The sequence below is a fragment of the Pongo abelii genome, chromosome 17 (assembly GCF_028885655.2).
Source record: "Pongo abelii isolate AG06213 chromosome 17, NHGRI_mPonAbe1-v2.0_pri, whole genome shotgun sequence".
Lineage (NCBI taxonomy): Eukaryota > Metazoa > Chordata > Mammalia > Primates > Hominidae > Pongo > Pongo abelii.
In genome coordinates, this window is record NC_072002.2 from 92,420,467 (window position 1) to 92,435,520 (window position 15,054).

A 15,054-nucleotide genomic window follows, 5' to 3' on the forward strand; every position below is an offset into this window, starting at 1 on the left:
ACCCCTTCTCTACTAAAAATACAAAAAATTATTCAGATGTGGTGGTGCGGGCCTGTAATCCCAGCTACTCGGGAAGCTGAAGTGGGAGGATGCTTGAGCCTGGGAGCAGAGTTTGTAGTGAGCTGAGATTGTACCACTGTACTCCAGCCTGGGTGACAGAGGGAGGCCCTGTCTCAGAAAAGAAAACAAACAAACAAACAAACAAACAAGCATGTCTGCATTTGACAACAAAGTCCCAAAATACATGAAGCCAAAATGGACAGAATCCAAGGCAGAAATAGATACTTCAACACTAGTAGGAGACCTGAAGACCTCATTTTCAGTAATGAATAGAAGACATAGAAGATTAGCAAGGAGAAAGAAAACTTGACGATGGTGTACATCATCTACGCCTAACAGGTATCTATAGAGCTCTCTACACAGCAACAGCTCTCAAGTGTACAGGAAACATTCTCTAAGTACATTCTACATTACACCATCAAACACATCCAATTTGATTTCAAAGGACTGACGATACACGAAATATATTCTCTGACAACAGTGGAAGGGAATTAGAAATCAATAACAGAAGGGAACTTGGGAAATTAACAAATATGTTGAAATTGAACACATGCTCCTAAATAACGAATGGATCCAAAAAGAAATCAAAAGGTAAATAGGAAACCACAGTGGTGAGTTAAAAAGATACCAAAAATCAAAAGAAGTAACAAAAGCAGGGCTCAGAGAGAAGGTTATAGTTGTAAACATCTATGTTGAAAAAGAAGAAATATCTCAAATCAATAATATAACCTTCAATCTTGAGATACTAGAAAAAAAAAGAGCAAACTAAATCCAAAGCTAGCAGAAAGAAGGAAGCAATAAAGATTAAAGTGGAAACAGATGAACTAGAGAATAGCAGCAGAATAGCAAAAAATCAATGAATCCAAAAGTCAGTCTTTGAAAACCTTTAAAAGGTTGAAAAAGCCTTAACAAGACTGACCAAGAAAAACAGAAAAGAATTAAATGACAAAATTCAAGATGAAAGGAAGAACAATATTACTGACCTTATAGGGAAAGAGGACAATGAAACAACACACAGTAAAGTGATTGGGTTAGTAATAATAATAATAAAAAAAAACTCCCCACCTGGAGAAATCCAGGAGCAGATGGCTTCACTTGAGAATTCTTTTTTTTTTTTTTTTTTAATTATTATACTTTAAGTTCTAGGGTACACGTGCACAACGTGCAGGTTTGTTACATAGGTATACATATGCCATGTTGGTTTGCTGCACCCATTAACTTGTCATTTACATTAGGTACTTCTCCTAATGCTATCCCTCCTGCTGCCCCCCACCCCATGACAGACCCTGGTGTGTGATGTTCCTCGCACTGTGTCCAAGTGTTCTCATTGTTCAATTCCCACCTATGAGTGAGAACATGCAGTGTTTGGTTTTCTGTCCTTGCGACAGTTTGCTCAGAATGATGGTTCCCAGCTGCATCCGTGTCCCTGCAAAGGACATAAACTCATCCTTTTTTGTGGCTGCATAGTATTCCATGGTATATACGTGCCACATTTTCTTAATCCAGTTTATCATTGATGGACATTTGGGTTGGTTCCAAGTCTTTGCTATTGTGAATAGTGCTGCAGTAAGCATACATGTGTATGTATCTTTAAAGTAGCATGATTTATAATCCTTTGGGTATACACCCAGTAATGGGATCACTGGGTCAAATGGTATTTCTAATTGTAGATCCTTGAGAAATTGCCACACTGTCTTCCACAATGGTTGAACTAGTTTACACTCCCACCAACAGTGTAAAACCATACCTATTTGTCCACATCCTCTCCAGCATCTGTTGTTTCCTGGCTTTTTAATGATTGCCATTCTAACTGGGATGAGATGGTATCTCATTGTGGTTTTGATTTGCATTTCTCTGATGACCAGTGATGATGAGCATTTTTTCATGTGTCTGTTGGCTACATAAATGTCTTCTTTTGAGAAGTATCTGTTCATATCCTTTGCCCACTTTTTGATGGGGTTGTTTGATTTTTTCTTGTAAATTTTGTTTAAGTTCTTTTTAGATTCTGGATATTAGCCCTTTGTCAGATGGGTAGATTGCAAAAATTTTCTCCCATTCTGTAGGTTGCTTGTTCACTCTGATGGTAGTTTCTTTTGCTGTGCAGAAGCTCTTTAGTTTGATTAGATCCCATTTGTCTATTTTGGGTTTTGTTGCCATTGTTTTTGGTGTTTTACTCGTGAAGTCCTTGCCCATGCCTATGTCCTGAATGGTATTGCCTAGGTTTTCTTCTAGGGTTTTTGTGGTTTTAGGTCTAACATTTAAGTCTTTAATCCATCTTGAATTAATTTTTGTATTAGGTGTAAGGAAGGGATCCAGTTTCAGCTTTCTACATATGGCTAGCCAGTTTTCCCAGCACCATTTATTAAATAGGGCATCCTTTCCCCATTTCTTGTTTTTGTCAGGTTTGTCAAAGATCAGATGGTTGTAGATGTGTGGTGTTATTTCTGAGACCTCTGTTCTGTTCCATTGGTCTATATATCTGTTTCAGTAGCAGTGAGCAAGGGGCCATGGGCGTGGGACCCACCAAGCCAGGCGTGGGATATAATCTCCTGGTGTGCCATTTGCTAAGGCCATTGGAAAAGCGCAGTATTTGGGTGGGAGCGTCCTGTTTTTCCAGGTACCGTCTGTCATGGCTCCCCTTGGTTAGGATAAGGACTTGAATCCAGACTATTTAAAAGAGTTTTAAAACTCTTTTATAAGAACCAAACTATTATTAAAAAGTAGTTAAAAAATGAATAAACATATTTCCAAAGAAGATATACAGTATAAAGAAGCACATAAAAAATTGTGCACCATCATTAGTCATCAGTGAAATGCACGTCAATGCCCCAAGGAGATACCACTTCACACCCAGCAGATCATGATAATTTAAATGGAAAAGGAAAGTAAATGTTGTTGGGAATGTGGAGATATTGGGACCTTCATATACTGCTGGTGGGAATTTGAAATGATACACCTGCTAGAGAAACTAATCTGGCAGTTCCTCGAAATGCTAAACATAGACTGACCATACACCCTAGAAATCCCACTTATGTGTATATATCAAGAGAAATGAAAACATACGATCTTACAAGAACTTGAACAGGAATGCTCATGGCAGCATTGTTCATGTTAGCTAAAAAGTGGAAGCAACCCAAATGTCCATTAACTGATGAATTGATAAGAAAATTGTGGGATGTGCATACAGTGGTGTGCTATTCAGCTGTGTTATAACCTGAAGGATCTGTGAAAACATCGTGCTACACGAGAGAAGCCAGACACCAATGGCAACACATTGTGGGATTCTATTTACATGGATTGCTCAGAATAGGAAAATCCATAAGATGGAAAGTAGATGTATTAATCCATTTTCACACTGCTATAAAAATACTACCTGAGACTGGGTAATTTATGAAGAAAAGAGGTTTAATTGACTCAGAGTTCTGCATGGCTGGGGAGGCCTTAGGAAACTTACAATCATGGTGGAAGGTGAAGGGAAAGCAAGGCACATCTTACATGGTGGCCGGTGAGAGAGAGAGAGAGAGAGCAGGGCAAACTGCCACTTATGAAACCTTCAGATCTGTGGGAATTCACTCACTATCGCTAGAATAGCTTGGGAGAAATTTCCCCCATGATCCAGTCACGTCCCACCAGGTCCCTCCCTTGACATGTGGGGATAACAATTAGAAATGAGATTTGGTTGGGGACACAGAGCCCAACCATGTCAGTAGATTAGTAGCTGCCAGGAACTTTGGGGAGGGAAGAATGGGAGTGGTGGTTAAGTGGTTCAAGGCCTCTTTTTGGGGTGATAAAAATGTTTTGAAATTAGTGATGGTGATTTTACAACCTGTGAGTATACTAAAAACCACTGAATTTTACCATTTAAAATAGTGAATTATGATAGTAATTATCATATATGAGATATATGAGTTATATCTCAGTAAAAAACAAACCCCTCTCCTTGAACTCCTGTCAAGATTTTTTTATTTGTTTGCTTTTTTCACTGTGCCACAAGTTTGATTTATTGACCAGGTCCATGAAAATCTTTTAGCATTTTAATTTTAGTAGATGAGTATAAGGTACATTTATGTACCATGGTACATATTTAATGCTTATTGGGCATCCATATTTCCCAACCACAACTGAACATCATGAGACATTGTTTTGGATTTTTAAAAAAGAGATTTTATTCTGTGGAAATAAGTATCAACAAGTTTAAACAGACAGGACGTTTACACACATCAAAAAACTATTTCTCTCAGAATCTGCCTTTGTTCTAAGGGCCTCTGCCTCTTCCTGGGTTGAGACAGAGTGACCCTGGGTCAGGATGTGCACTAGGTGTCCACTGCAACTAGGGGAATGTGCTGTAGTGGGTTCCTACTAGCAGGTGATTTTCTCCCAGTTCTTCTATAGTTGCATTTCTCCTAAAAAATAGACAGTGACATTTGGAAGATGCTTTATGGCTTACCCATAGATGAAATATATTCACTTTTAGGACCAAAACAAACTATGTATCTGGTAAGCAGGAGTTGTTGGCTCAAGGTGACTGAGTTTAAAATAGATGACTTTGGGAGGCTGAGGTGGGCAGATCACGAGGTCAGGAGATCGAGACCATCCTGTGTCTTCCATTTGTTTGTCTCATCTTTTATTTCATTGAGCAGTGTTTTGTAGTTCTCCTTGAAGAGGTCCTTCACATCCCTTCCATTTGATGTGAAACCTTCCATTAGAGATGGTGAAACCTTCCATTAGAGATGGTGAAACCCTGTCTCTACTAAAAATACAAAAAAAAAAAAAAAAAAAAGCTGGGCTTGGTGGCAGGTGCCTGTAGTCCCAGCTACTCGGGAAGCTGAGGCAGGAGAATGGCGTGAACCCAGGAGGCGGAGCTTGCAGTGAGCTGAGATTGTGCCACTGCACTCCAGCCTGGGCGACAGAGCAAGACCCCGTCTCAAAAAAAAATAATAATAAAATTAAAAAAAATAAATAAAAAAATAGATGACTGCTGCATACCCTAATTTAAGAGAGGGCAACATCCAACCACACTAATTAAGAATTTTAAAGGCATTTGATTCAGTTTGACACTCTGTTAGTCATGGTTCAAAAAATGTTAGCAGGAAATAAAACACTTTGAGATGTCCTTGCACATCCAAGTCACAGCTATGTAAAAATATGAATATAAGACAAATCAGTACTGAATAAAATATTTAATAAAGAGGTGAATGAAAAGTAAATCATTGGTAGACTAGAGAAAAAAACCTTTAGCTTTATTGGAGATAATAAGTTCATTTATTTACACAATAACCATTGAGACTTTACACTCTGCCAAGTGATCCAGTTTGGATGTTTGACCCCACCAAATCTCATGTTGAATTGTAATCCCCAGTGTTGGGTCTGGTGGGAGGTTTTTGGGTCATGGGCGTGGATCCCTCGTGAATGTCTTGGTGCTGTCCTTGTGATAGTGAGTGAGTTCTCATGAGAGAACCTTTCCCCTCCACTTTCTCTCTTGCTCCCTGATGTGGTTTGGCTCTGTGTCCCAGCTCAAATCTCATGTTGAATTGTAATCCCCAGTGTTGGGGGAGGGACCTGCTTGGAGGTGACTGGATCATGGGTGCCGTTTGCCCCTTGCTGTTCTTGTGAGTGAGTTCTCATGAGATCTGGTTGTTTAAAAGTGTGTAGCAATTCCCCTTTGCTCTCACGCTCTCTCTCTCTCTCTCTCTCTGTGTCTCTCTCCTCTCTATCATGTCGCCATGTGAAGATGTGTTTGCTTCCCCTTCACCTTTCTGCCATGATTGTAAGTTTCCTGAGGCCTCACAGCCATGCCTGCTGTACAGCCTGCAGAACTATGGGTCAATTAAACCTGTTTTCTTTACAAACTACTCAGTATTGGGTAGTTCTTTATAGCAATGTGAGAATGGACTAATACATTATCACTCTTGCCATGTGAGATGCCTGATCCCACTTTGCCTTCTGCCATGGTTGTATCTTCTTGAGGCCTCCCCAGAAGCTGAGCAGATGCTAGCACCATGCTTCCTGTAGAGCCTGCAGAACCATGAGCTAATTAAACTTTCTTTCTTTATAAATTACCTAGTCTCAGGTATTTTTTAGCAGTGCAAGAATGGCTTAATGCACCAAGGATTGTGTAGGATGCCAGGGATTATTAAGTGCATATAATCTATTTTGCTTTTCAAGGAGCTCCTGGCCCAGGGGAGAGATCAAAATCCCTCAGACAACACAGACAATCACACAGGACTTGAGCATGTACTGTGGGAACAGAGCATGGCCATCTCTGTCTCCCTGGGAAGGAAGATGTGGAGAGGTTTGGATAATGATTTGATAACACCTTGTGCATCCTCCTAACCCTCCTGAAAAAAACAAAGTAAGGAAAGGAAGAATTTTAGGAAAAAAGAGAAAACCAAGGAACTGGAAGAAACAGAAGAGTACCTAGCCATTTGGGGATGAGGAAGCAGCTTACGATGATGGGGTTCAGTTTGGACTGGGATTGCCGCAGAAAGGGGCACTCGGAAGGCAGGGGGAAGCAGTCCACAGATGACCTTTAGATTTTGGGTTCAGGAGTGTGAATTTTAGCTGATGAGTGAGGGGAGATTTTGGAAGGTTGGTGTTATGGCAGTGCACTACACCCTGCGAAGGTCTCTCTTGCAGAGTGAGGACAATGCATTTCAGAAGATGGAGAATGGAGGCAGGAAAAACAAGAGATGTGTCTTAGTCACTCTCTGAGCTGAAGATTATAGAAAACCAAACCAGAGTGGATCCAACTAATAGGTGTATTCTGTTGACTTTCTGGTTTGTAAAGAAAAGAACTAGGTGGCCTGTCATTGGCTTAGAGCTCAATAACTTCAGCCTCTATGCCCCTCTATTTCTCTCACATTTTTCTCATGGTCACAAAATAGCTACTGCAATTCTAGTATTTACTCCAGTCAATAAAGGAAGAGGAGAAGGAAGGAAGAGGAAGCCCCAGCACAATTCCACTTTGGCTTCCTTAGGTGGAGCTACGTCAGATGGCTCCCTATGCCTCCAGGGGACTAAATGTTGTTGCATTTCCAATCTGTGGATTTGAGACAGGCAAGGGAGAAGGTGGCTGGGGATGTGTGCTGGGAAATCTGGTCTAGAGTAGGTGCCACAGGAGGCCAACATAGATGTTGCTGAGTAAATATTAATTGATTCAGTCTTAGCATGTGGTAGATGGCAATGATGGGACTAGAGGAGGGCTAATGAATTTGAAAGTGATTTTCCATGCAGAATAGACAGGAGCTGGGAGCTTATTGGATATGGGCAGCTGCAAGCAAGGCAAAACCAGGGAAGGTCTAGGAGCAGGCAAGAAAGGCTTGGAGACTTGTGACTTACATGGCAGGAGGGTTAGCAGTGTCAGGAACGGGGACAGAGAGGACAGAAAAAGAGGTATTTGGGGAAAAACAAAGGCTCATCTCAAGCACACTGAGGTTAATCCAGGGAAAAACATGCAGCTGGCAGTTGGAAATGAAGAATAGAGCAGGATTTCTCAAGGGACTTGGGATGTCTTACTCTCTTGGTGATTTGAGGACCCCAAAGAGTTTTGGTTTATGTAGATTATCTCTACATTTACCGTGTTAGAAATTAAAACAGAAATTTAGTAAAATTCATTAATTTGTTAAAATAGCAATCATTAACTCCTTGAATATTTTAATGCAGATAATCATGTTTTTAAAAAAATTGTAGTGAGGGAGTGGCTTTGTTTCCTGTTCTTCATTCCTCTTATGGGGCCACTGCCTTGGTTAGTGTTAAACTTCTGCAGTTCTCCCCGCTATTGCTACTGCATCTCCAGTGCAAATTTTAACACAGTGAAAAAGGCAAACAGCAGTGCCAATATGGAAATGGCTTTTCCCTATGCAGATGACTTTTGGACAATGTCTGGAGCTGAAGGGGAGAATCTGAGTTAGAGACAAGGCTTGTAGGTTTGGACGAGATGACACAGGAGATTGAGCTGAGCGAAGAGAAGAGGCTCAAGTGTAAATATCTATGGAGCAGCCCCACTGTTGGGCGGGCAGAAGAAAAGGTGACCTGAAGGGAATTTGTGAAGAAAGGGCCAGAGGCATGAAGACAACCAGAAGTACAAGGTGTCTCAGGTAAAACATAGAGTAGTGAAAAACACCAGAAGCCAAAAAGAAGCTAAATAAAATGCTGCTTAAAAGTGCCCATTGGATTTGCCGTTGAGGACATTGGTAGGATTAGTTTGGATGGCTGCAGTGGAATGGTGGGAAGTCAAACTTCATGGACTTCAAGCAGGAAGGGAAGGTAACAAAATGCGTCTGTTAATTTTGACCAATGTTTTAGAAAGTTCTTCAGCAGAGGTGTGGGAAGAGATATAATCGTAGATGGAAAGCACTGTATGAGTGAAGTGGATCTTGATTTTTTTTCTTCTTCCTTTAAATATGGTAGATATGTGTAAGAAAGGGCCAGATTGAACTGTCTGTTTTCTGAAATAGGAAAGAATGAATCTTTCAGGAGAGAACTTAGAAGGTGAGATGGGACAGAAGGTGAAGATAGGATTGTCTGATAGCCTTTCATAGCCTTTAATTTCCATGATGTGAGATGCTATTTTGTTAACCAAGGGCAAAGTGTGTGGCAGGTGGATCACGAGGTAAGGAGATCGAGACCATGCTGGCAAAGATGATGAAACCCCGTCTCTACTAAAATACAAAAAAAAAAAAAAAAAAAAAGAAGAAGAAGAAAAAAATTAGTCAGGCATGGTGGCATGTGCCTGTAGTCCCAGCTACTCTGGAGGCTGAGGCAGGGGAATCGCTTGAACCCAGGAGGTGGAGCTTGCAGTGAGCTGAGATCGCGCCACTGCACTCCAGCCTGGTGACAGAGTGAGACTCTGTCTCAAAAAAAAAAAGAGTCAAGCAAAGTGGTAAAACTTTCTTCTGTGTGTTGTGATAGAAGAGGGAGAGAAAGGAAGTGGACCAGGATAAATTAAGAGGCCACCACGTGTAATGAGAGCTCACTTAGTTCTAAAGCTACACATGTAGTGGCAGTGACCTGCAAAGGTGTACTCTTTTTTTAGCGAGTCACAGCAGGCTGGATCTGAGTCCCAGTTTCCAGATGCAAAGTGATTTTGCTATCCTGGGGTGCCTGACGTGGTGCGTTTCTCATCCGTGGACGTGGCCTGTGAGGGACCTGGTCTGTGGTTCTGTGTTTTCACAGCATCTGGCAGTGGCGAGTGCGGTAGGAAGTGCTTGATGCAGGCTCATTGTGAAGAGTCAACAGAAGGCATCAAAACTTTTCAACAAGGGAGAGACAGACTGAAAGTGGTTTCGTAGGGCACGTAATTGGGTGGTGCTGATGTGCTTGAAGAATTGGAGAGAGTGGAGACCTGAGTCGGAAAAATCATGTAAGAGACTTGGAAGGGAACAGGGGCTCTTGAAAGGGTGGGAAAACACAGTGGTGAATGAAAGTGATGGAGAACAGAGCATGCCTGAGGAAAAGCAGGTCATTTTATTAGAATTAACGGGCCGACTGCACACCGTGTCTTGGTTTTCAAATTACCGGCCAAATCACCAAGCCAGAACCCCTCGTTCCCCATGTACCTCATTTTGGCCATGAAGCCACCCCAAGATTGATTTAGAAAATGGGCAAGGTCCGTGGGGTGAAAGGCCTCCAAAGTGGATTAATTACCTCTGCCTTGCGTTAGATGATGAGCAAACAACCCTAGGCCAAAAGTCATCAAGGGAGGGACTTCTGTCCTTAGATTAACACTCACACATTGTTTATCATCCAGACAAAGCCTGCATTTTGTGAAGGATACTTTTCTGCCTGTAAAGATCTTTACCACCTTAAAATGCAATTTCCTATGCAGAAAACATGGCAAGAAAGGACCAGGGAAATTTGTTTTTATGTTGAGTTTTGTTTTGTCTTTTTCCATGGATACTGCAGCATCAGATATTTTTAGCTGATTTTGAAAAGGATAATTTCTAAATAAGTCAGAAGACTTGTATGTTTAGTGTTTGGTTCATAACACAAAATTTCAATTTGCTAAGCACCCATTTAATGACCATTCTCATCTCATACTTTATTATGACATTGACTTGTGGTCATATTTCATATCTACATAGCCACTGAAGCATTGAGACCAGGTCATCCTTCAGGCCGGTTTAAGTTAGAAATTGCAATATGCACACAATGGTGATTCAGTCTGTTCCTGCCACAGCACAGTAAGTGTGCCATGCTGCAAAATGCAACCAGGGAGCCCCTCATTTGGGATCGCTGTGAGGGTTACAGTTTAAAGGATATTAAACAGTGCTTTATCAAGGGTTAGATGCAATTGAGTGTTAGTTATTGTCATTGTCACCATCATCTTTGTGTCATCATCATCACCATAGTAATGTTTTTATACCTTGGTGGTAGCAACAAGGTTTTCTTTCCCTGTAATTCACTTTTGAATTATTTTAGGAGAGGAGTCTTTCTTCTTTACCCACAGTGCTCAGTAAATACTTGTTAAGGCAGGTTGAAGATCTTTGTCTTGGGCTTGTAAATACTTGTTAAGGCAGGTTGAAGATCTTTGTCTTGGGCTTTCCATCACCCTTGGAATGAAGCTCTACCTCCTTCCCCTGGGGTCAGGACCCTGAGCAACAGGGACTTGCTGACACCTGCTCTGCCCAGCTCACACTGAGTGTCAGTCACTAGGGCCATGAAGGGCCAAGCTCCCCTGCACAAGCTCGTTTTTCCCCTTGATGTACCATTTGAACTCCTCGGTCTCCCCTTGCACCCAGGTTTCCTCTCCTCTCTACTCATAGGCGCATTACCTGCATTTGCATTTTTTTTCAGGACTCTGTTTATCCATCACTTTACCCAGGAAGCCTGTGCTGACTCTTGGATGGAAGGCTTCGCGCTCGGGTGCCTCTCTCTGACTGCTTTGACTCATGTGCCCACGCGCACTCCTCTGTCTCTTGTGCGTTGCTCACTGCATGGGAGACTCGGCTGGTCAGGAACTGTGGGTCACCTAAGGGTCATTGTCCTCACAGTTCAGCCCTAGGGTATACCACAGTGCATCACACCAGCTGGGTGCATAATTACCATTTGTTGAACATTTGAATAGCCTTATGTAAAAAATACCTGAAGGCAAGTCTGGATAAAGTCTCCTGTTCGCTAAAGACAGGTAGGGTAGGTAAACATTTAACAGTATGAATCTTCTTTGGGGAGTGCCCCTGTCTAGCAGTGTGATCTTACATATGAGACATAAGCACTGCATGCCTCGGCTTTCTCATCTCTGAAGTGGGGTTAATGGCAGTGCTGCCATCTGATGAGCCCGGTGCATGTCAGCAGTGACTCACGTGGGCATTGCCTGCAGATGCCTGGCTGATGCCATGGCCAGTGCTGGCATCATCAGCCTTAGGAGCTTCCTATTTTAGGCCCACAATGTGTCTAACGGCTTTATCACAATCATACATAAAAGCTATGTATATTTGTGTGCTGTATATATAGGTATGCATATATATGTTAATTCACTAGAGTAATTTTTATTGATTTATTAGTTATGATCCTTCCAAAAGAAGTCATCGGTTTTAAATTCACCAAGTTGAAGGATGTAAGAGAAATACACATATGAGAAGAAGTCGTTGGGCATGGATTATTTTCAGCAAATGATACCACCATTAGTGTTTGGGAAATGATAATTCTCTTGTCCATTGTACTGAATCAGATTTTAGTTCTAAATTTCCATTCATCTCATTGAGTGTCATAAATTTGCTTGATGTTCTAAGTTCTTGATGCGTGTATGATTTTTATTTTGATGACATTTTCCAATGCCATGTGATATTTTTGAAATGGAAAAATTCATACATTTTGATCAACTTGCAGCAAACACCCCTTGAGAGCCCTCCAGCTCCAGGAGCTTAGACGTCTTGACTCCAGTACCCACCGGATGCTCCACTCGCTTTGTTTTCGCCTTCACTCCACAAACCTGACTTTAATACAAACCCAAGTGAAGAGCACTGGACGTTGCAAGACTTTAAAGGCCGCTCATCAGCACCTTTCCCAAGCTCCTGCTTGCCACCTGCACATGACAGATGTGACAGCTTAGACGAAACCCATGAGGTTTTTCTCCCCAGCTTTTGGTGCGGAGCTCGCATCTGGAGCTGTGTTTCACCTGGCACTGCGGGGCATGATAACTAACAGCTTGTTAATGGTATGGCTCCCACAGCATTGTCCCCCTCACGCCAGCTCTGTGAAGCCGCTCTTGTGCCCAGGTGACTGGCATTAGCAGCTGTGAGCTCCTGTAAGGAAAGCCGCAACTTTGGACTCAGAGCCTCTGGTTTTGAAGCCCTTCCCCTTCCCCATTTTTCCCCACACCTGGGGGAGCTCTGTGCTTAGGTTTCCTTGTATGTAACAGCGGAATATCAATACCTACCTTATAGGGCTATTGTAGGGAGCACATGAAGAACATATTAGTAAAAGTAAAGCTCTTCAATCAATGTTTACTTTTCCTGTTGAGAAGCATAGATATCTGAATCCTACTAGTAGCATGAGAAACAGAAAGCTTACTATGAACACTTTTTTTTAAACCCAAACTCCAGCTTCTCCCCTTCAATGTCCCCTCTCCAAAGTAGCCTTCCTCCTCACTCTGTGATCTGGGGTGAGGTATTTGGAACATTGATGGGCACGTGCTGGGGAGTGGGGGTGATATGGAGGCCAAGATTGTTTCAGACTGAACAACTTCATGACTGTAGCCTCCACAGTTGGTCTGGGCTTCCCTGCCAGACACCTCCTTTACCCTAAAGGCTGAAAGTTTAAATGATTCAATCAAGGACAGGTAAAGATTGTGGCAGGCCCAGAGCTGTGTTCTAGGTCTCCTGATTATTGAACCAGACCATTTTTAACAGCTGTGCTGACATACTATGTGCACATTAAGAGATGGAGGTGACGTGGTGCAAGAGGAAATCATCGTGAACAGGATTTTTAAGTGCCTGCAACACAGCAGAGCCAGCAGTGTCACCGTCGATGGGATCCTTCGGGTTCCAAGAGACAGAAACCCAAGTCAGCTTCCTTAAGCCGGTGAGGACAGTGGCAACAAAATAAAATCGGGCATTTTCACCATCAGGTGTTTGGGGAATCCTGAGTTACAAATGGCTGCATGGAGAGGGGTCAAATGATGTCACCCAGGTGCTCGCTGTCTTTCCCTCTTTTTTCTGTTCTGCTTCTCTCTCATTTGCTTCTTTCTTGATAGGCTCCTCATCTATGTGATGAGCAAGATAGTTGTTATCAGTCCTTGGCTTATACTTCCAAATTTAATTACCAGCCATGGCAGAAAGCTCCCATAGACGACGCAGAGCGGCTCTGTTTTAGCACGTGTTCAGAGGGTGTGAATTCCCTACTGGCCCTGCCATGGGGACCGCAGGGCTGGGGAAGAGCACTTCTCCAAAAGAAAACTAGGCACTATTGTAAGAAGAGATTTCATGAAGATGCCAACATAAGGCATTTTGCTATGGCACCCTTCTCTTTTACTGATTAAATGATCTCAAAAACAGTAGTAGTGCCATCTGTTTTTGAGACATGGTCTTGCTCTGTTGCCCAGGCTGGAGTGCAATGGCACAAAAATAGCTCACTGCAGCTGTGAACTTCTGGACTCAAGTGATCCTCCTGCCTCAGGCTTCTGAGTAGGTGGGGCAACAGGTTTGCACAACCACGCCCAGCTAATTTTATTTTTATTTTCACTTTTTAGAGATGGAGCGGTCTTGCTATGTTGCCCAGGCTGGTCTTGAATTCTTGGCCTCAAGAAATCCTCTCACCTCAGCATCCTCAGTCACTGGCATGAGCCACCAGGCCTGGCTATCATCTTTTTTTTGTAACATCACATGAACATTCATTTTTAAAACCAGTCAAGTATATTTGGAAACCAAATAGGCCCAATTTAGTAGATCATTAGCAGAGATGCTCCTGCATTGCTCAAATAAAGTTGGCTGAAAGAAACCTTGAGAAATAGTTTATTACCCACTTTCATCTAGACCACTACAGCAGACGCAATTTTATGTCAGTGTATACCACATCCAAAGAAAGCGAACAACCAATGATAAGAAACTTAGAGTAGAACATGACTTTATTCTGGTAAAGTATCCTTATGTCTTAGGTTAGGATAACAAAACCTTGATGTAGCACACTTTTTGCTCAAAGTCATTCCACTAGTGTCTCTTTGGCTGTTTGTGAAAGATGAGGCAAAACACTGCTTTCCTGATTAGAGTGATGAATGAACCCACATGATTTCTGGACTGTGGAGCTGAGAGCCTAGCAGGAATGCCACACATCTAGCAAGCAGCCACAAGTGCAATGAGTGCGACAAGAAAGACAAGCCTGAGAGACATGTAGGGTCCAAGGGCAACATGACATGCCTGTGAGATATGGTTTGGCTGTGTCCCCACCCAAATCTCATCTTGAATTGTGATAATCCCGGCATGTCAAGGTCAGGGCAGGTGGAGATAATGGACCCATGGAGATGGTTTCCCCCATACTGTTCTCATGGTAGTGAATTAGTCTTATGAGATCTGATGGTTTTATAAATGGGAGTTCCCCTGCAGAAGCTCTCTTGCCTTCCTCTGCGTAAGACATGCATTTGCTTCTCCTTTGCCTTCTGCCATGACTGTGATGCCCCTCAGCATATGTGGAACTGTGAGTCCATTAAACCTCTTTCCTTTATAAATTATCCAGTCCCAGGTATGTGTTTATTAGCAGCATGAGAATAGACTAACATTGTGTTTGCAGAGACAAGGAAACTATTCCTAAAAAAGAACGTACAGGTGTCAAGTGCATGGAGGTGGATGAGAAAAATCACAGGCAGACAGGAAGGTGAGAAGAGAGACCAGTAGGTGGTGGATCCACAGACACACAGCTCTTGAAGCAGAAGATTATTTTGCAGTCTTCCGTGAAGACTGCGTCCTAAGCAGGTCTTAACAGGCTGGAACACTGGAAACAAGTGGCAGAATGGCACAATGTGAAGCTGCAGAAGGCACAGGAACAAGGGTGGGAAGGGCTTGC

At 42.4% G+C, this 15,054-nt stretch overlaps 1 protein-coding gene across 1 annotated transcript in view; it reads left to right on the forward strand.

The window, feature by feature from the left end:
* The window catches only part of GALR1 (galanin receptor 1), a 133,082-nt gene extending 121,163 nt beyond the window's left edge, over positions 1-11,919 (forward strand). Inside the window, exon 8 of the transcript XR_010137645.1 lies at positions 11,887-11,919. The gene's annotated coding sequence lies outside the window, so the exon portion shown is untranslated. The remainder of the gene's footprint in view (positions 1-11,886) is intronic.
* Positions 11,920-15,054: the final 3,135 nt, after the last annotated feature.